We start from the raw sequence: 22,262 nt of genomic DNA, 5'->3' as shown, positions 1-22,262 counted from the left end.
CTTTGTGGAACTCACAGAGATCCACCCGTTTCTGCCTCCCAAATGCTGAGATTAAAAGGTGTCATCACTGCTTGGTTCCTCTTTTGCTTTTTTTTTTCCAAGTTTTGTTTTATATGTGTGGGTATTTCGCCTACATATAGTCTGCGCACCACTTACAAGCCTGATGCCTATGGCGATCAGAAGAGGGCATTGTATAGATGATTGTGAACTGCCATGTGGGTGCTGGGAATCAAACCCAGGTCTTTTGGAAGGGCAGAAGTGCTCTCAACTACTGAGCCATCTCTCTAGCCCCCTTTCCTTTTCCTTTTGAGATTTATCATTGCCTCCTGAGTACCATGATAACAAACCTTTATGAACCAGTGAGCCAGACTAAAGTCTGCATCTTTTACTTTTTGATTCACAGAGGCTTTGAGATGTGGCTTTTGGTTTTTTTTGAGATAATGTCTTCCTTTGTAGCCCAGGCTGACCTCAAACTCATGGCAATCTTCTTGCCTCAGCCCCCTAAATGCTAGCACTTGGGAGGCAGAGGCAGGTGGATCTCTGTGAGTTTGAGGCTAGCCTGGTCTACAAAATGAGTTCCAGGACAGTCAGGACTGTTACACAGAGAAACCCTCTATAGAAAAATCAATCAATCAAACAAACAAAAAGAAAAACAAGCATGAACCATGGTACCTGGGTGGGACATACACAGTCTTAAGTACTCCAGGCACATATAAATGTTTTCTGGCTAAAACAATTGAGTAAGATATGAATTAAAGTCTCATTCCAGTGGCTGAAGAGATGGCTCAGTGGTTAAGAGCACTTGTTACCTTTGTTACCCTTGGAAAGGACCTAGGTTCCATTCCCAGTTCCTCCTTGTTGGTTTACAGCCACCTGCAGCTCCAGTTCCAGAGGACCCAATGCCCCCTTTCTGACATCAGAGGATACTAGGCAAGAACCATGGTACATATACACAGATAAAGGGAAAACCCTGATACACATAAAGTAATGTAAAATAAAATACTGTCTCATTCTAAACTTACACTCCATGCGACATTATTTGTGTGATTCACTCATTCAGAAAATATTGAGTGAATGTACTCATTCTTACAATAAACGTTTAATGGATGTCTTGTCTGTGTGGGGCACTTTGCTACACCGAAGTCCCAACGTGTCTTCTGGAAACATTCCTATTTTCCTTTTAGCTGCTGTCTGTTAGACCTGATTATCCTTTGTTGTTCCGACTCTCTGGCCAGATGCCTATTATTCTCTCATACTGATTCCAGACTCCTTTTTGACTTCTGAACTGTTGCTACATGCTGTTCCTATCTTCCGTGTGTTTGCATTTGATATTGGCTGACCTTCCCTCAGGTCCGTTGAGTCAACTTTCCAGTCTGGGCCTGCTCTATTCTGTTTGACCTCCCAGGTACTGGCACAAACACTCTGAACGCGAAGAGATCCTTTCATCTGCGTCTCATAATCTGATTTTAATCTTTTTTTTTTCTCCAGTTCACCAGTGATCTCTAACAGTCTCTTGAATTCAGTGGGCTTTCTCTGATGTTTTCCCCCTATCAATATCTCTACTATTTTTGAACCCTGATAGCTACATTGTCTTCTGTGACCCTTTTCTTCTCTAACCTCCATGCTACTGTTCTTTCTTCATTGTCCCCTAGTGCTAGGAGTTAAACTACCAGAGAAGAACCCTGCTCCTGAGCCGGAGCCACGCCTCCAGCCCTGCCCCCTCTATTCCAACAGCTCTATATTTATTCTTCTAGCTTCAGAGGTGCTTCTTCTCTCAAGACTCTGAGATCAACTATGTAGACTCTCTACTCAGGCTCGGTCTTGCTTCCTTCCATCTTCTGTCTTCTTCCCTAAAGATCCATCTATTCCCAAGGCACCAGTAAGAAGCGAAAATATCTAACAGCTTAAGATAACCGTTTACAAGGTGCCTTTGTATGCTTTATTTATCCTCATCTTAGCGTGTGAAGATCTCCAATATCTATAACTAGTTCCACAGAATCATGTTATTTGTTCGTTTGCTTGTTTTTGAGACTGGGTCTCACTATGTGTCCTTGGTTGGTCTCGAACTTAAGATGTAGACCAGGTTGGCCTTGAACTCATAGAGCTCTGCTGCTTCATCTTCCGGAGATTGGGATTAAAGGTGTATGCCTTAACACTTGTAATTTTTTTTTAAGACTGCTATTCTTGAGTGAGGTAACCCAGACCCAGAAAGACAAATACCATATTGGCTCACTCATAAGTGGTTTTTAGACATAAAGCAAAGAAAACCAGCCTACAATTCACAATCCCAGAGAACCTAGACAACAAAGAGGACCCTAAGAGAGACATTCATGGATCTAATCTACATGGGAAGTAGAAAAAGACAAGATCTCCTGAGTAAATTGGGAGTGTGGGGAATCATGGGAGAGAAAGGGGGATGGGGAGGAAGGGAGGGGAGTGGGGAAAATATATAGCTCAATAAAAACAAACAAAAAGATTGCTATTCTTGCCAGAACTCAGGAGGCAGGGGCAGGTAGATCTCTATGAATTCTAGGCCTGCCTGGTCTGAGTTCCTGAACAGCTACAGCAGGGCTAGACCCTACAAAACAAAAAAACAAATAAACAAACACCTAACAACTAAAATTGCTATTCTTTAAAAGTCATCTCTGCTGTTTTCTCAAGTTAAGTCTCTCTCTCTCTCTCTCTCTCTCTCTCTCTCTCTCTCTCTCTCTCTTTCTCTCTCTCTCCTTCTTTAGAGACAGGGTCTCACTATGTAGGTCTGTCTGGCCTCGAACTTTCAGAGATTTGCCTGCCTGTGTCTCCTAAACACTGGGGTCAAAGGCCTGTGCCTGAACCACCACACCCAGCAATTTCAATGACTTTTATTACTTTATGGGACTCCTCACTTCCCTAGACTTCCTTCCTAGCACTTCCAACACCGCCTTTGTGTGGCATTAGACTATAAAGACCGCGCTGCACGAGGATTTCTATTTTGTGAGAAAGGATGTCTAGCCCGTATTGGCCTATAACTCACGTTACTTATGTCTACCTTCTCCTCTCTGATGCGGGAACTACAGGGACGCACCCATTCTTGACCTGCTGTTGGTCTCTTGACGCTGTCCCTTTTCTCCTGTAACTGTCACCTAGGCTCTTATACTCTGTACAACTGCAGTTTTCCTATCCTGGCCTTCTTACTGTGAGTGCTTTTCTTATAAAACCGATCTTGTTTCCTCTGTAAAAGCAAAATAATCTAGAAACGTTGTTTATTGATTTATTTATTATTGTGTGTATGATGGCAGGAACTCATGCCATGACACATGTATGGCGGTCAGAGGGCAGCGTTGTGGGGTCAGTTCTCCCCTTCCATCTTTATATACGCTTCAGGGAGCAGACTGATGTCATCAGGCTTATGCAGCAAGCACTTTTAGCTGATGAACCATTTTCTCAGCCATAGCAATGCTATTTGTATGGGAGCTAAGTTAAAAAATTCTTCTGATAGTCAAAAACCCTTCCATATAGCTTTATATATTTTTCCATATCTAGCTTAATTATATTTTTCTTGTTGTTACTCAGATTTCCTTCTTCTGTTTATCTATATTCTTTCCTTCCTGTAAGACCTAATTTCAATCTTATCTTCCCCAGGAATCTTTTGACTTTTTTGGTCCTAACTGATTTTTTTTTTAAAGACAGGGTTTCTCTGTGTAGCTTTGCGGCCTGTCCTGGAACTCACTCTGTAGAGCAGGCTGGCCTCAAACTCATGGAGATCCACCTGTCTCTGCCTCCCAAGTGCTGGGATTAAGGGCGTGCAACACCTAACTAATAACTAGGCCGGCTAGTCCTAACTAATGTATTTCTTCTTTGACATACTACTATTTATCATTACGTGACCTACTATTATAGCACATTTAGACATATTTATATTGTCCTATGAGTCATCTAAGTCAGGGATTGATTTAAGAGCCAAATATAGGTTGCTATATAGGTACGAATGGTTTTACTGGGGCTGAGAGATGGCTCAAGAGTTAAGAGCATGGACGACACTTGCAGAGGGCCAGAGTTTGGCTCCCAGAAGGCACATCAGGGTGGCTTACACATACTTGTAAGTCCAGCTCCCGGCAAGTCAGTGCCCGCTCCTGGCCTCCATCAGCACCTGCACATACATGTCTAGTGTCCCCTCAGACACACACATACACATAATTAAAAGTAAAATAAATCAGAAGATGGAGAGATGGCTCAGCAATTAAGAGTATTGGATGCTGTTCCAGAGGACCCAGGTTCAATTCTCAGCACCCACATAGTGGCTCATAACTGTTTATAACTCCAGTCCCAGAGGATCCAATACTCTCTTCTGGCTTCAGTGGGCTCCAGTCACACTCATGGTGCATGGACAAACACTTACACACATAAGCCAAAGTAAAAATAATTTTAAAAAAGAAATAAAATAGGGTTGGGAAGGTGAAGCAGTGGTTAAAAGCAGTGACGACTGTCCTTCTAGAGGACCTGGGTTCAATTTCAAGCAATCATGTGGTGGCTTCCAACTATCTGTAACTCCAGTTCTAGGGGACCTGACACCCTCACACAGGCATACATGCATGCAAAACACCAATGCAGGTAAAATAAAAATAAATACATTATTTTAAAAAAATTAGTGCTGCCGGAGAGTGGTGGCACACACCTTTAATCCCAGCACTTGAGCAGAGGCAGGCAGATCTCTGTGAGTTCGAGGCCAGCCTGGTCTACAAGAGCTAGCTCCAGGACAGCCAAGATGGTTATACAGAGAAACCTTGTCTTGAAAAACAAAATAAATAAATAGATAACAAAATAAAAACCAGTGCTAGAGGGTTGGTTAAGAGCACTTGCTATCTGGCAGAGGACCCAAGTTCAGTTCCCAGCACCCACATGGAGGTTCACAATCACCTGTAGCTCCAGTTCTAATGCCCTCTTCTGGCCTCCTTGGGCACTCTATTGTGTAGCCATGGTTGTTCTAGAATTCACTATGTAGCCCAGGTTGGCCTCGCACTCACAGGAATCCACCTGCCTCTGCTTCCCAAGTGCTGGGATTAAAGGTGTGAGCATCATCACCATACCCAGCGAAATAAATCTTTAAAAAAGTTAAATAATTGAAAAATTAAATCGTACAATGAGATCATTTATTCCCATCGCATGGTATTGTTAGCCTCTTTGGGAGTTTACCTTAAAAAAAAAAAAAAGAAAACCTTTCACTAAAATTTATTTAATGTGTTTGTGAGTATCTGCCATGTTGTCACGTATGTGCAAGTGCTTGTGGAGGCCAGAAGAAGGTTCCAGATTCTCTGGAGCTGGAGTTACAGACACTTGTGGGCCACTGGATATGGTTCTAGGAACCGTACTTGGGTCCTCTGGAAGAGCAGCAAGTGATCTTAACTGCTAAGCCATCTTTCCAGCTCTTCCACTAAAACTTAAAGAACTCATGAAATTTATTTAAGATTCAAACTTCATTGATCACAAATACATTTATATCAGCCACAGTCAAACCTGTTTGTTGACATAACTGTTTGTGTCTATATTCACGCATAATAGGAGATGGCTCACCCGCAGTACATATGTTCGTGAAAGACAAAAGCATTTAACAATTTGATTGCTACCTGCAAAACTAGCTGATCCCTAACCTGGAGGCTGAATTCTCACTAGAATTTCTTCACAGCAGCTTAAGAATTGAGGTCTGTTTCACTGAAGACAACCCTTTCAAAGCTAATTAATTGTTCATTAGAAAGATTCCCGAGGTTGCATAAAGGGAGTAGGAGCTAGCCTAGTTAGAACTTCAGTAACCGAGGCAACCAGATTCCTAATAGAAACAGAACCAGAGGATCTCAGGTGGATCTTCTTTCCAGGGGAAATGTGTAACCGCAGAGGCAAGCTAGTAAAAAACAAAAAAAAAGACTATTTGAAGTCTTACTGGAATTCGGTTGTTGAGAAGAGGCCAAACCACTGGAATGGTTGAGACAAGCGCAGTTATGGTTTTAGCCGGCTGTGAAGGTATTATATTCTACCAAAGAATATATCTGTGAAAGTTAAAAGTGTCTGCGTTTGGCTGACTGAAGTTGTAAGAGATTGTACAATGCCAACAAGTAACACAGGCATGAAAATGTAAAGAATTTCCTTAAGGGATGAAAACTATATAGATAAACAGAGCTACGTTAACTAAAGTTACCAGAAGGTTAGTGCATTTACCTGTGTTCTGTTTATTTTCTTCCTCCCTATTTATTCCCCTAAAATATATAGACAACATATGGGATTAGAGAGATAGCTCAAGAGCCTTTGCTGTTCTTGCACAGAGGACCAGAGCTCAGTTCCTTCGGATACTACTTACTACTTTTCTCTCCTTCACCGCTTTCCTACTTCGTTTTCTGTCTTCTCATCCCCCCGACGGTCTCCCCCTCCTTCCCGCTCTCTCTGTCTTACCCTAGTTTGGAAATGCAGCAGATTTCTGAGTCTGCCACCACTGGGTTCTAGGAGCTGTCAGTCTGCGGTAGGCAGAGTTTCTATTGGTTGGGCTGGAGGCGGGGACCGGAGCTCACTATAAAAGATGGGGCCGGTCAAGGCGCGCGGAGCTGCTGACAGGACCTGGTCAGAAGGGGTCCCTTTAGCAGAGCTTCAGCCAGAGCGCCCAGGGCAGCACGAAGCAGCAGCTCGAGGCGCGCACTTACTCCTTCAAGCCCGTTAGGGCGCCTGCCCCGGAGCCCGGCAACTCTCGGCCACGGTCCCCGCATCCCCCGAGGACCCTTCGCCTCACCTGCGCCTGCCACGCCCCGTCCGGCCGCCGGGATGAGCGAGGTGAGCCGTGCTGCACCGGATAGGAGGCTGCGGCTCCAGGTCCCCGGGAGGCGAGGGGTACTCTCTGGGTGGACGCCACTGCCTCTCTAGGACAGCTCCCAATCTCCCGTCTTCCTGAAGCTACTGGAAAGGGGATGCTTTTAGCCTACCAACTGTCGACAATGCTTTGGGGAGGGGGTGACTGGAGTCAGCTGTAGGCGGGAACTGAGCTCTCAGGGTGATAAGCTGTCTCTTGGGGTGTTAGTCCTCCGCATCTATCTTATTGCTCCGAGGTTACCATGGTTTTCCTTGCTGTCCTCACTTCGGTTCTGTCCAGCCTACCCTAGCATTGTGTTGTTCTCCAAAAGCAGCAGCCAAGAGCTCCATCCCTGGCCCTTTTCACTCATTCAGTGAGGAACATTGGGGTACCTGTCCTGCCTTCCATGAGCATTGGGGTAGAAGCAAGTCCAATCCCTGGGGAGATGATCCCTTACAGAGTAGACCTCCATCTTCAGCGCCTGCTACATCTCGAAGTCTTCGGACAGGTTCTTTGATGTTCAACCAGAGCCAACCCAGTCCTTTTAATTGGTTGACTCATTTCAAAGAACACTGTCCATGGTAAGACTTTGAGAAGACCTGTCCTATTGTCTGATGTGATTTGTGGCACCCCGGGCACATCCTCACTGTCGTCCCTGGGTGATGTTGGTTGGTATGAGCAGTAGCATCTCATGCTTTCCGTCTGTGCCCTCTTTCCTAGTGAGCATGTCCTTGTGTTCAATCTGTTTCTCAGGAATCCACTAGTCCCTTGTTCTGCTACTTACTCAGTATGAGGCCTTAGGAGCATCGCAGAATTTGTCTGTGCTTCTACTTTTTCTCTGTAAAACGAAGGTAATTCTGGTTTTTCTAAAAGATTAAATCATATGTGCAAAAAACTTTAAGCACTACCTGGTTCTGAATAGGCATTCAATCTGGAGTCTGGATTAGCGATTGTGGTGTGTGTGTCTGTGTGTCTGTGTGTGCGTTTCAAGTTAGCTGCAGAGACCAGCATAAAAATTCCCAAGATCGCTTGGTGATAGAGCACTGGCCTCTAGTATGAGTGAAGTTCTGGATTCAATCTCCAGTGAGAGGAGAGAGAAATGGGGGAGGGCAGAGAGAAAGAGAGAGAGAGAGATGCAGGAAGAGAGAGATATGGAGGGGAGAGCGAGAGAGGCAGAGAGAGAGAGAGAAACAGAGACACACACACAGAGGCAGAGAAACAGAGAGATAGAGAGAATTCCCTGCAGCCTGGGCCCCGGTTTAGATAGGAAAGAAGAATATTTTCTGCTGACTCCTACCAAAAGTTATCACCTAGGGTGTCAATTAGTGCCAGTGCTATGTTGTCTTGGTTGCCATGTCCACGGAGTTTATCCTGGGAAATCCAGTGAGTCTGGTGGGCTGCAGAGGAAAGACAGTAGCTTCCACGTACCTCAGCTGGTTGTGACTGTGACTGTGGTAATCTTGCAGAAAGAAAATAATCATAAAAATAAAAGGAGTGACTTTCTCTGGCTTTTTAGCTCTCCCAAGAGAAGAGAGGCTTTTTTCTCCCCCCACCCCCTTGCAACCAAGGTCTAGGGCTCAAACCACTCCTCCCCACCATCGTGCTTCTAAATCTGACCATTTGAATCCAAGCCATCCCCCTTGGGAGTTTATCTGAGGCTCTGCTGACATGGTCTGTGGTTAGTTTGTGCATATGAGGAGAGACACATGGCCCCTGGGTAGGACAGGCATTAGAGGGCTTTGAAAGGGATCTTTAGGGGTGCAACAGTGGTGTTGAACGGTAAGGAGAACAATCTGGCGTGTGCTCGGGGAAGTCATACCTTGGGGCCACTCTTAGACAGCAGCTGAATTTGGCTAAGCCTTAATTAGGGACTCTGCAGGAAAAAAGTGGGATCCTTTGGTGGGGACTCTATATGTAAGACTGCCCAGCCTCCTAAGCTGTCAGAGAAAAACGGTTCCAGCTAGCAATTTAGCCATCCAAGTTGCCTCCTATTGCAGAGAGGAGCCTTGCTTCAGGGATGATTATTTATAATATCCAGAGGCAGCCACCTGGGTGTACACAGAGACCAGCTGTTTTGAAATCAGAGCCCCAAGGGGGGGTCTCTGTTTCCCCACAGTCTAAGAACCAGTCTGTTTTCTTCCTCTTGTAAAAAAAAAAAAAAAAAACTCTGATAAAAGCGGAAGTGTTGCCCAGAGCTCTGGAGCTCTGGGGAGACTCCAAAGGGCTTTACTTCTCCTCCTTCAAGTTGATGTGCCCAGGCCAGGAAAGCCGTGTACCCTGAATCTTATGTAAGTTTCACCTCCCCCACCTGCTTATTTCCTTGCTTCAGAGACACTGCACAAAATGGGATTGGGGATGTCTTTAAGAGATTTACATTTCAACTGAGGAACTACTAGAGGTGACGGTGGTGGGGTGGGGACTCTTGACCAGGGCGACTGGAAGTGTGGGGGTCCTGGTAGGGCCGCTGAGCAGGACTGCTCGCTCTGTTTTCCCTTGGTGGCTCTTTGCTGTCACTCAGTACTGCAGCAGAGCGTTTCCCTGTGTCTCCACGCTCCTGTGCTGAGGAGCTGCGGGGACCATGCCAGCTTGTCTGTGTTCACAGCTGGAGGCAGGACTTGATTGCTGTGAATCATAGTCTGTCTCCTGTCGTTTAATAACTTTCCCCTGGTTCCTGTGAAGCTTGGCTATAGGAAATCCATCAGTCCCCGGGGGCTCTTTCCTCTAATCCCTTTTTATGCAGCCTAACTGGCTGCACGGAGCAGAACTGCAGGGTTTTGCATGTTGCAGTTTCTCATCTGTGAGAAACTTAACTGGAAGAATCCTCTGGTCCAGCAGTCACTCTCCTGAAATGGGAGCCATGGCTTCTGGTGACAATCCCCCACAGTTCCTCGCCTGAGTTTTAGCTGGCAGGGGTCAGAACAAGGGACAGATCCTCTAGATCATTAGGAGAGAACTTGTGTTCTTACCTAACGGAAACAGATATTGCTCTTTAGGGATTGCCTCGCGCTCATCCCACCCCCGGCCGTGTACATCTTCACCTGCAACCTTCCTCACAAAGGGCATCAATTAGAGCATCTTCTGTGAGCCAATTGTTAGGGAGCCTGTCATCCAAGTTTATTTCTCTCTCTCTCTCTCATTGATGGTTTATTATTACTATGGTTAAGTTGAACAAACAGCACAGGACCGAATACCTACTATTAGAATTTTTTAAAATCTGTATTTCAAAACAGGGAAACCAGAATTTGGTTCACAACTTTGTTTGTTCTTTTTTTGCTCACCCATTTAGGTTGCCGGCTTTAGCGGCTTGAATAAGAATTTCTGGTGGTAAGGAGTTGATGGTTTTTCTCATCTTCTGATAGGGGGGCGGGGCAGGCGTCTAAAGATGACTCATTCTCCCAAATGGCAGCCACCATCTCACAGAAGGTCGTTTCTGTGGGGCAGGTGACCATGGGGGTGTGGGGGGTGTGGTGGGTGTGTCTGATGCATCTCTCCCTCCCATCTGCCATAGGGATGTGATGGGTGTGTCTGATGCATCTTTCTTGCCCGTCTGTGGGGGGTCCTAACAATGGATGTCTACAGACTGTAATCCTGGCTAAGGGGAAGAAAATAAACCAACAGCTCTCTTTTCAAACTGTTGATTCTGTGGATGCTTACTTTTTTTTTTACGTTCTACTTTTCTAAATTTCTAAATCGTTTTTTGTAAGTCTGGTTCATCATAGAAAAATGAAACTTTGTTTCGCAAAAATTCTTCAAAGTAGAAAGTTAGGTATATCTTCTACAGGATAACCCCAATATGAAATATCTAGACGGTATAGTGCCAGAGTTTTAGATTTGCTGAAGAGCTCTAAAGATCATCTGGCCCGATCTTCTTATTTTACAGGCGAAGAACCTGAGCCAAAATCTCATTGAGTTTGTGCAGTACTAAAAGGCTAGGGCACATTACTGCTGCTGCCTCTTTCCAAATGAATTTTCTTCAGGACTCTTTTAACTGGTTACTCTGTTGAATCTGGAGGAATCTGATTCACATGCAGAGTTTTAAAAAGTACGGCACTGAGCCGGGAGGTGGTGGCGCACGCCTTTAATCCCAGCACTCGGGAGGCAGAGGCAGGAGTATCTCTGTGAGTTCGAGGCCAGCTTGGTTTACAAGAGCTAGTTCCAGGACAGGCTCCAAAGCTACAGAGAAACCCTGTCTCGAAAAAAAAAGTATGGCACTGGAGATTGAGCTCAGAGCAAATACTTTATCACTAAGCTATCTTTTCCCTTTAAATTTTCATTTTTAATTAATTTATTTATGGAGACATATACTTCTACCATAACCTCCTCACATAATGGCCTCTACCTCCCAAATGGTGCGATTACAAGCATTCATCATCATACCCAGCTCCTTTTGTATGTTATTTTGAGACAGGCTCATATTAGGTTGCCCATACTTGCCTTAATCTTGCAATTCTACTTTTGCTCCCCCACTTCCCTTGGTGTCTGACACAGGATCCCACTATGTAGCTCAGGCTGGTCTGGAACTTTCTATCCTCTTTGACTCCTAAGTATTGAGACTGCAGGAATGTGTCACCCTGCCAACCTATAGTGTAGTGTTCTCTCTCTCTCTCTCTCTCTCTCTCTCTCTCTCTCCCTGAGACAAGGTCTATTATAGCCCAGGCTGGCCTCAAACTCCCTGTGTGATCAAAGATGACCTTGAACTTCTGATCCTCCAGCTTCCACTTCCCTAGTACTGAGATTATGAGGATGCACCACTAAATCAGATTTTATGCAGCCCTGGGAATAAAATCCAGGGCTTCTTGCATGCTAGGCAAGCCCTCTACCAACTGAACTACATTACCAGGACCTGTCTGTAACTTCTTCTTCTTCTGAGACAGGGTTTTTCCATGTAACAGCTCCAGCTGTCCTGGAACTTGATTTGTAGACCAGGCTAGCCTTGAACTCACAGAGATCTTCCTGCTTCTGCCTCCCCAGTGCTGGGACCAGAGGTGTACATCACCACCACTGGGCTTAATTTTTAATGAATATATTATAGATATTTTATAAGCAACAGAAACAGTGTGATTTAATAAGGGCTGAGAAAGAAGATAGAAAGACGTTTTGGATCCATAAGACCTCTGTATTTATCAATAGGGTATTTTGGTAGAACACTAAATGTCTTAGTCACTGTTGCTGTAATGATACTCTGGCCAAGGCAACTTTTCTAAGTGAAAACATTTAATTGGGGTCTGACTTACAGTTTCAGAAGTTTGGTTCATTATCATCACGGCAGAGAGCATGGTGACACACAGGTGATAGAGCAGTAACTGAGAGCTACATCCGGATCCATAAAACAAAACACACACACACACACACACACACACACACACACACACACACGAGGGGGGGGGGAGAGAAAGGGAGAGTGCCATGCGGGGCATAGTATAAGCTTTTTGAAACCTCAAAGCCCACCCCCAGTGACACCCTTCCTCCAGCAAGGCCACACCTCCGGATCCCTCCCTGGCAGTGCCACACTGTGGTGAGGCTTTCTTTTCCTAGCAGGAGGATGGTTAGTTTGAGCCCCCTGGGCTATGTAGCCAGCTCAGCGCTGGTCTCAGGTCTGAGGGGAGATCCTCCATCAGAACATATATGAATAAACCAACAAAGACTAAGGCTGTGGCTCGGGTGGTGGATTGCTTGCCTAACATGGACAAAACCCTCCGTTTTCTCTCCAGTACTGCATAAAATAGGATCCTGTAATCCTAGCACTCCCAAGTTAGAGGCAGGGCAATCCGAAGTTGGAAAAGATCCTCCCCAGGTAGTGAGTTTGAGTCCTGGCTGTGTTACATGAGAATTTATGGATACAGAAAGGAAAGAATATGAAAATGAGGAAGAGTAAACAAAACATCAAATGCCCCCCCCCTTTTTGCACAAAATCTTCATTCCTTCAAAGTTCCTTTAAATAAATGCATAAAAGCCTAGACTCTGCGGATAGGTGTGGTGGTATGTACCTGTAATCCTAGTACTTAGGAGGCGATAGTTAGCAAGATCAGCAGTTCAGTACATACAGAGTTCAAAGTCAGCCTGAGCTTCATGAGACCCTGGCTCAAGACCCAGAAACAACACCAAAACCTAAAACAGCAACAAAAGCAAGACAATGGATTTAGACCTGTCATCTTCTCACTGACCAGGCTTGCCCAAGCCTGGTTCCCTCCCTCCTTCCCTTTATCCTCCCTGCCTTCTTCCCTTCCTTCCTGCATTGCTAGCCCAGGCTGGCCCAGGCTTATTGGCTCAGACTAGCCTCAAACTCAGAGATGCTCCTGGCTCAGCCTCCTGACTACTGAGCTTACAGGGGTGAGCGACCACAGGGGTGAGCATCAACTCAGCAGCTGATTTCTGCTTCCCACTGGGTGAGCCCTGAAGGCTTTCTCACCTGGTCCCCAACCTCCTCCCAGGGGAAGCGGTGCCATTTACCCTTCTATTGTGCTCAGTGCTGCCTCCCTCCCACACAAAGCCCTCCAGCTGAGTGTTTGCTTTGTAGGCTCTGGGGGGATTAATACGGTTATTTTAGAACGTTAACACCATGGGTGGGATGCACATTGAAGATTATAGTAATAAATGAAGCTTTGGCGTTACTCCCTCTCTCTCTCCCTCATCCCCTAGTCCTCAGTATGGGGTAAAGGCACAGCGCCAAGCTGTGTGCAGAGTGCCACAAATAACCACTTATTAAACCGTAGCAGCCCTGGCTGGGAGGAATGGGCAGGGGCTGTTGATTCACTGCATACCATGATTTGGCATGGGCAGGGAATTCTGCCCCTGACTCTAGTGGGGGGTACTGCTATTCCAGGAAACAGTGGGGTGGCTGAGGGGAGAGGTACAAACTAGGGGACTATTCCAGGAAACAGGGTGGGGTGGCTAAAGGGACAGGGACAAACAAGAGGACTGGGGCTGTTTAGGGTAAAAGGCGTCTGAGATACCAGGCAGGTGGCCTATATTTTCTGTAGGAGAGGAATGTGCATCTGTAGAAACTGGAGTACAGGTTCCCAGTTCTTTTTCTGTTATTATCTTGAGGGTGACCTTGAGCAAATCTTTCTAAAGCTGTCGGAGGACTGCAGCTGGTTGCTGCGCTGGAAGAGTTGAAACACTTCCAACAGTACTCCAAAAACAGCAGTCCGGGGTCGCGCCGGGGCACGGGATCCCGGCGGCTTCTGTCCGGGCCTGTAACCGTGACTTTTCTTTAACCCTGGTGGAGGACACTTTCAGCGCTCATAGACACACCCCGGTGGGCGGGGAGGAACAAAGTCTCTTACCACCGCCTGGAAAAAGATCCACTAACTCGTGCCCCCTTTAAAACATCCACTGATTTGAGCTCCCCTTTACTTCCTGAAAATGGAGTTGGTGAAGTCTCAGATTCACGACAATACAGAAACAAAAGGCGGGGCTCTTTTCAAGCTTATTACTTAGAATTTTTTTCCGGCTTTAAGTTCTTTTTGGGTTTCTCTGCCCTGGTCTACAGAGACAGAACTGTGGGTATCAGTGGCTGCTCGTCGAAGTTACGTGATTGTATTTCCATCTGCACAGCACCCAAGTCGTGTCATGCAAATACAGGGTGCCGTTGGCCCAGGTACAATGGACTGATGCTCGCTTCTGAGGATTGCTGCTTTTAAACCCACCGGCCGCGTTCCCGCTTTAAAGAGCCTCGGAGTGTGAAGAGTACAGAGAAAGCTGAAGAGTTTACCCTTCCCCAAACTGGTTTAACATGCTGCTTGGAAAAGGGGTGTGTGTGTGTGGGGGGGTGACCCTGTCTTCCCCTTCTGATGATAATGGTTGCTGTGGTAACACCACTAAAAGGGAAAGCGACAAAGGAAGAAAAGAAACAAGGGAAGGGGTCAGGGTGAGTTAGTTCTGTATAACACTGAGCTATGGGGTACCTACCCCAGTGGCAGCTGGGAAGGAGCAGCTAAGCAAGATAATGCTGGCTCATATAATTATTTTGGGATTTTGTTTTCTTTTTTCTTTTTGTGTTTTATTTCTTTTTTTTAAAGACACGGTTTCATTATATAGTTCATGTTGGCTTTGAACTCATGATCTTCTTGACTCAACCTCCCCATTGCTGAGATTACAGGCATGCTATACAGGCATGCTATACAGGCATGCTATACAGGCATGCTATACAGGCATGCTATACAGGCATGCTATACTATGCTTGAACACATTATCTTTTGGGGTTTTTTTTGTTTGTTTGTTTTTGTTCTTGGGTTTTAATTTTTTTCCTTGGGGTGAGGGTTGGGTGTCCCAGGAACTGGCAATCAGTGCCCTTTTTTTCTTCTTTTCTTTTTCTTTTCTCATTTTCTTTTTCTTAATCAAGGGTCTCTCTATTATGTAGCTTTGGCTGTCCTGGAATTTACTGTGTAGATCAGGCTGGCCTTGAACTCTCAGAGATGTGCCTAACTCTGCTGTGGGAGGTGATGTATGCTGTGAATGTGTTTTATTGCCATTGGTTAATAAATAAGATGATTTTGGCCAATGGCTTAACAGAGTAAAGCCAGACTGAAAGAGATATATAGAGAAAGTAGGTGGAGTCAGAGAGAAGCCATGCAGCCCCCACTAGAAGAAAGAGATGAGCCTCCAGCTGGGAACTTTGCTGGTAGGCCATGACCTCGTGGTGATGCACAGATTAATGGAGATGGGTTAGTTTAGGATATAAGAGCTAGCTAGAAATACGCTTAAGCTATTGGCTAAACAGTATTGCAAATAATATAGTTTCTGTGTGATTATTTCGGTTCTGGGCAGCCGGGAATGAACAAGCAGCCTCCGCGAACATAACTCTGCCTCCTGAATGCTGAGATTAAAAGCGTGCTCCGAGGCACCTGGCTGCAGCGAGACTCTTAACCACTGAGCAATCTCTCCAGCCTCTCCCACCTTCTTTAAGATTTATTTTTATGTGTATATAAGGGTTTTGCTTGTGTGTATGCAAGTGAACCATGAGCTTGCCTGGTGTCCAAGAAATCCAAAAGAAGGCACTATACCCCCCAGAAATGGAGTTGCCGGTGGTTGTGAGCCAGCATGTGGGTTCTGGGAATCAAACTTGGTCCTCTGTTTTAGCAGCAAGTATTCCTAACTACTGAGTCGTCTCTCTAGTTCTAATAAGAAATTCTTAAAAATTTGTTTTAAAGCCTACTCTGTGGTGAATCATGCCTGCAGTCCCAGCACTTAAAAGGTTAAGGAGGATTGCTATGAGTTTGATATAAGCCAGGACCACCTAGTGAATTCTAGGTCAGCTTCAGCTACACAGTGTAAGGCCATGTTTCAAAAAAGCAACAAATCCCAAACCAAACAATGAAAAAAGTCTCTGAATACAAATTCTTTATCAGATATGGGATTTGTAAATATTTTCTTTCTGCCTGTAGCTTGCCTCTTTCCTCTCTTAGGAAAAATTCAGTTTATAATGTTTTTCTATGCGTTTTGCTTTTGTTATATCTAAGATATTATTTTTAACCTAAAGTTGCAAAAGCTTTCTCCCTAGCCGGGCGGTGGTGGCACACGCCTTTAATCCCAGCACTCGGGAGGCAGAGGCAGGCGGATCTCTGTGAGTTCGAGACAGCCTGGTCTACAAGAGCTAGTTCCAGGACAGGCTCCAAAACCACAGAGAAACCCTGTCTCGAAAAACCAAAAACCAAAACCAAAAAAAAAAAAAAAAAACTTTCTCCCTATGCTTTATTTTAAAAATTTACACTTAAATGTAGCTACTGCTGTCTTGTTGAGGCAGGATTTCTTTCTTTCTTTTCTTCCTGTTTGTTTTTCAAGACAGGGTTTCTCTATGGAACAGCCCTGGCTGTCCTGGAACTCACTCTGTAGACCAGGCTGGCCTCAAACTTGCAGAGATCCACCTGCCTCTGCCTCCTGAGTGCTGGGATTAAACGTGAGCGCCACCACGCTTAGCTTTGAGACAGGATTCCTCTGTGCTGCTGGCAGCCCTGCAGTGCTGCGGAGACCGTGATCTTAAACTTGCGTCAGTCTTCCTGTCGCTGCTTCTTCAAAGTTTAGGTCCCGTGTCTGTTTGTAGGGCATTTCTGGAAGGTGCAAATATAGCTTGAGGTGGGCTTCTTTGGTTTTGCAAACGACTGTCCGATTGTTCCCTTACTGTTTGTTGGAAAGAAGATCCCTCCTCCCCTTCCTGTCCCAGCGTCTCCCCTTCTGCTCCTTGTCACTTGTATTCCATCATTTCCTACTTTCCCTTAAGATCGCTTCCTCCCCTTCATGGTCCCCTTTCTATTTTCATCTTGCTCATTGCCCAAGACGTACACACTCCCTCCCGTCTAGAGTCTGCGTGTGAAAGAAACTTGCTATTCATCTTTCTGAGTCTGGTTTATTTCTCTTACCATAATGATCTTCCCTATCCTTTTAATAGTATTGTTCCTCAGACCTTGATCCCAGGCCCACCCTGCTTCTTTTCATTCTAATGGTGCTCGGAAAAGGAATTCACATCAAAGCAGGGGAACAGGCAGGAGAGAAAGGGAGTGTTTATGTTTGAGAGTAAAAGAAACTGATTGTCCTGATTCCTAGGAGAGAGAGAGGGATGAGCTGGGAGCTCAGATGGGACCGGACATCATCTGGATGCTGACAAAAGTTCTGGGAAGGTAGAGATGGGCAAAGTATATGTTTTCCTCTACTGGAATTGGAAGAACTAAAAAGGGTAGAAAGCTTATAGGAGAGAAATCCTAGAGAAAGAGAAGATTGGTCCTGATCTGCATCTTAAAGCCTAAAGAAAAAAGTTCCCTAACCCGGCAGGCCTTTCATCTTCTATGCCCCAGCCCACATGGGAGGGGAGAGTCCACAACTTGGAGCTGCAGAGAAAACAAAAGGATGCTCAGGGGAATTGGCACCTACTGCCAAGATGATGGAATGGAACATTGCTGGAATACATGAGGCCCAAAGGAGAGAGTGCTGGAGAGGAATACAAGAAGGTAGGCAAGGAACGGAACTAGGGCTCTCTAGGGAAGGCAGGAGTTGATGGGCTTCACAGTTGCTAATTAGTGTCTGGTACTGAGGAGTGCGAAACAATTGGTCCTGTGTGGGCAATGACACCGAACTGAACCAAGCTCCGGGCTCGCTAGAACTGGAATAACGGTTTTGAATGTAAGCAAGGGAGTCATTTGCCGTGGAAAAGAGTGGGGTGATCTTGCACATGTAAGTCTCAGACTCACTCGGAAGGGCCAGGATCTGGCCCTGTGAGTGAAGAATGTGACTAGTCCCTGGAGGTCGGTTTGGTGTGTCAAGAGACCCACGTAGCAAGCATGGCAGGGGGCGGGGGAAGGGGAGTAAGCTGGATGGTCAGGTCAGAGTGGGTATGCATTGGACAGGGATGAAGTCCTCACAGGGCATGGAAGATGGCACCGTGAGGAGGAGGCAGGTTGCAGCTCCCCAGCGTTCCCTGTGGAGCAGATGTGAAGAAGGTGTTTTGGATGTGCAATTGAGAAGCTAGACTTTGGAGTCAGCTGCTTAACTGTGGGTATAGAATTAGGTCATGATTCCTGAGATCTTCCTTCCTGCCTGGGGATTGCTGTGCTGTATGGGATAATCTGAATGGTCAAGTTGTTCATATTAAACTTCTTCCTCAAGTTCATGTGGGTGAAGGCATGTGTGCGCACATATGCATACTTTAGTTGTCACATAACATAATGTTCAAGAGCCTGGACTCTAGTTGCATGGCGCACGCCTTTAATCCCAGCACTCGTGGAGGAAGAGACAGGTGGATCTCTGTGAGTTCAAGGCCAGCCTGGTCTACAAATTGAGTTCCAGGAGATCCACAGAGCAAGCCAGAACTGTTACACAGAGAAACCCTGTCTTGAAAAAAAAAAACAACAACTAACAAACAAAACCAACCAACAAGCAAAAACAACAAACAAACAAATGGCTAGTAATATTATCTATGTGGTAATAATTAACAAGGTAAGGTAACATTCCCAAGTCCTTGATTTCTGTCAGCTCTCCTTGTTGGATCCTGTAAGAAGAATAAAGACTTTGATAAACCATTTACCATTGCTATTTCTGACGAGAAAGCAGCAGAAGCTGAGAGGTTTATGATCCACACCTGCCAGGAAGGAGGGTCTAAGAAGAGCCTGAGATGTGCAGATCTGTTGCGGCCCTTGAGTTGACATTGCTCCTTTGGAGAGAGAAGTGTTTGTAAGGGGTTTTCTCCTAGATCCCCGGATGAACTTGAAATATGGAGTCTGATGTCTCCCATACATGTACCAGACCACCCTCATTCATCTAAAACCGATGACTTTCTAGAAAACTGAAGTAGAGGACAGGGACCTGTGAGCAAGCCCAGTACCATACAGAGGCTAGTCCAACTGGCCCAACCCCCAACAAGTCACAAACAGCTAAATCTAGAAACGCAGTGCCCACAAGCAGCTATTTTGAGAGCTGGCCAGAAAGAATGGAGAGAGGAGGGGCAGGAAGAAGAGCCTCTAGCACTTTTCAGCTGATGGTGTGAGGGAGATTTCACGGGGCGCTGGGAGCAGTGGGGACCTTACCGTACCCCTTTCTGGCCTCCTCAATGGAAACTCTTGATCTTAGGTAATGACCTTTCATAAATATAACCCAAATGGAGCTGGGAACCCCTAGGGAGCCAGATCACAGCCACCGCTCTATTCCGAGGCCAGGACAGGCTCAGGAAAGAGGAACGCTGGCATACGGACGAACATGGCAGCCTGTGTGGTTCAGCCCTGACACATCTCTTGCTTAGAGAATTTGGCTCAAGATCAACTGACACGAGAAGGAAACAGCTTGTGTTAGTTACTTTTCTAGTGTTGTGGTAAAATGCCTTGATCAAGACAACTTATAGAAGAGTTTATTTGGGCTTATGTTTCCAGAGGGCTGGAGCCCATGATGGTGAAGTGGAGGCCGTTTGTGTTAGGGATTGAATGCTGAGAGCAGAGGCTGAGGGCTATGGTTTAAATCAGGAGCACAATGTCGGGAGAATAAACTAGAAAATGGTGTTATGTCTTTAAACTCTCACAATCATCCTGCCTCCAAGTGACATGCTAACCTCCACAAGCCCGCACTTCTTGAGTCTCACCATCTGTAACTGTATGGTTTCAATGAGAATGGCTCCCACAGGCTCTTAGGTTTGATACTTAGTTCTGAGTTGGTGGAACTGTTTAGGAAGGACTAGGAGGTGTGGCCTGGAGGAGGTTTGTCACCGGGGATGGCTAGTGTCTCTGCCTCCTGATTGTGATTTGGTTTGAGATGTGAGCCCTTAGCTGTTCCTGCTGCCATGGCTTCACCCTGCCATCATGGACTTCAACACTCTGGAACCATAAGCCCCATTAAATGCTTTCTGTTATTACTCTTCTTAGTTACAGTGTCTTATTGCAGCAATAGAAAAGTAACAAATACAGTGTTGTAGTTAGGGTTTCTACTGGTGCGTGTTAAAGCACTGTCTTAGTTAGGGTTTCTATTGCTGTGAAGAGACACCATGACCATGGAAACTCTTATAAAGGAGAACATTTAACTGAGGTGGCTCCCTTACAGTTTCAGAGGTTTAGTCCATTATCATCATGGCAGGGAGCATGGCAGCTGGGAGTATGGTAGCATGCAGGCAGACATGGTGCTGGAGAATTTTACATTTTGATTCAGAGGTGACAGGAAGTAAACTCTCTCTCTGTGGGCTTGAGTATATATGAGACCTCAAAGCCCATTTCCACAGTGACACGCTTCCTCCAACAAGGTTACACCCACTCCAATAATGTCACACCTCCTAATAGTCCTACTCCCTTTGGAGGCCATTTTCTTTCAAACTGCCTCAAGCAGCATGACCAAAAGTAACTTCTGAGGGTAAGGGTTTATTTCATGTGGCAGCTTGTAGTCCATCATCCAGAGAAGTCAATGCAGAAAACTGGAAGCAGGAGCTGATGCAGAGGCCATGGAGGAGTGCTGCTTACTGACTTGCTCCTCATGACTTGGTCAGCTTGTTTTCTTACAGTTCACAGAACCACCAGCCCAGGGATAGCACTGACCACAATGAGCTGGGTCCCCTCACATGAAGAAAATGTATCACAGACTTGCCCAGATGATCTGGTGGGGACATCTTCTCAATTGAGGTTCCCTTTTCTAAAAGAATTCTACCTTGCCAGAAGTTGGTGGCGCGTGCCTTTAATCTCAGCACTCTAGGGCAGAGGCAGGCATATCTCTGAGTTCAAGGCCAGCCTCCTCTGCAGAGTGAGTTCAAGAACAGCCAGGGCTACACAGGGAAGCCCTATCTCAGAAAAAGAAAAAAAGGACTCTACCTTGTGTCAAGTTGACATAAAACTAGCCAACACGTGCAGGGACAATACATATAAAGTATTCAACCCTTTAGGGAACATTTCTCATTAAAATCATCACAAAATCCCCTTGGGGAGATATTTAGCATGGGGCTCCAATTTTTTATTTTTAAAAAGGAGGAGTTGGGAGGAAGGGGAAGTTTTGATGGGTTAAGGCTATAAGCTTGGAGTCAGACAGAGGGATAATGGCTAAAGCCAGGATAACAGAGATTTGCTGGCCAATAGAAAAAGTAAGATTTGAAGTTAGAGAACATGCAACTATAGAACTTGCCTCTTGCTCCATGACTCTCATGTCTTGACAATTGGCCAGCAAATCTCTCACTACCCATGATCTATGCTATACATTTACAGCGTGAGCAAACCTCTTGTGACGGCAGTATGGCACAGTGTAAGGTATGACCGATTAGACCATTATTTTGATCGTGTGCAAAAATAAAGTAAAAATTAATTAATCCAAAAAGAGAAAAAGAAGAATGACTGGATCAGTCATCCTAGAGTTTCAAAAAATAATCATTCCTCCCATGAGCTCTTCTGGTCTACAAGAGACTAGAAGGACTTTCCTGGGGTTTCAGTATCTTGACTGGTGTCTTTTCTTCTTTTTTAAACTTTTATTTATGTGTGTATTTTTTATGCATGCTCTGGATGCCTTAGATGGCTGTGAGCCACCATGTGGTTGCTGGGAATTGAACTGAGGACCTCTGGAAGAGCAGCCAGTGCTCTTAACCACTGAGTTCTCCTTCTAGCCCCTCTTTTTTTTTTTTTTTAGACAGGTTTCTCTGTGTAACAGACCTGGCTATTTTGGAACTCATTTTGTAGAGCAGACTGGTCTCGAACTCACAGAGATCTGCCTGCCTTTGCCTTCTAAGTGCTGGTACTAAGTGTGTGTACCACCATGCCTGGTTTGGTGTGTTTTTAAATACCCCCCCCCACACACACACACTACTGTAGCTCAGGTTGGCTTGGAATTTGTAATCCTTATTCATTGGCCTCCCAGATGTTTGTATTATACATTTGTGTCTGCATATGCAGCCTCAGATTTTAAATTCTTATTTTTTTATACACTATGTGTACGTATGTGTGTTCTAAAGCATATAAGTATACCTATATATTGAGGCTCCAGGCTAACTTTGACTATTATTTCTTAGGCT

General features: G+C 45.4%; 1 long non-coding RNA gene across 1 annotated transcript in view; it reads left to right on the top strand.

Annotated features, from left to right (window-relative positions):
- Positions 1-6,552: 6,552 nt before the first annotated feature.
- The window catches only part of LOC101979539, a 22,628-nt gene continuing 6,918 nt past the window's right edge, over positions 6,553-22,262 (top strand). Inside the window, exon 1 of the long non-coding RNA XR_258305.2 lies at positions 6,553-6,792. This is a non-coding gene — a long non-coding RNA (uncharacterized LOC101979539). The remainder of the gene's footprint in view (positions 6,793-22,262) is intronic.

This window comes from Microtus ochrogaster, chromosome 6, assembly GCF_000317375.1.
Source record: "Microtus ochrogaster isolate Prairie Vole_2 chromosome 6, MicOch1.0, whole genome shotgun sequence".
NCBI lineage: Eukaryota > Metazoa > Chordata > Mammalia > Rodentia > Cricetidae > Microtus > Microtus ochrogaster.
Note: the sequence above shows the minus strand (reverse complement) of the source record. Positions and strands in the feature narration are given on the sequence as shown.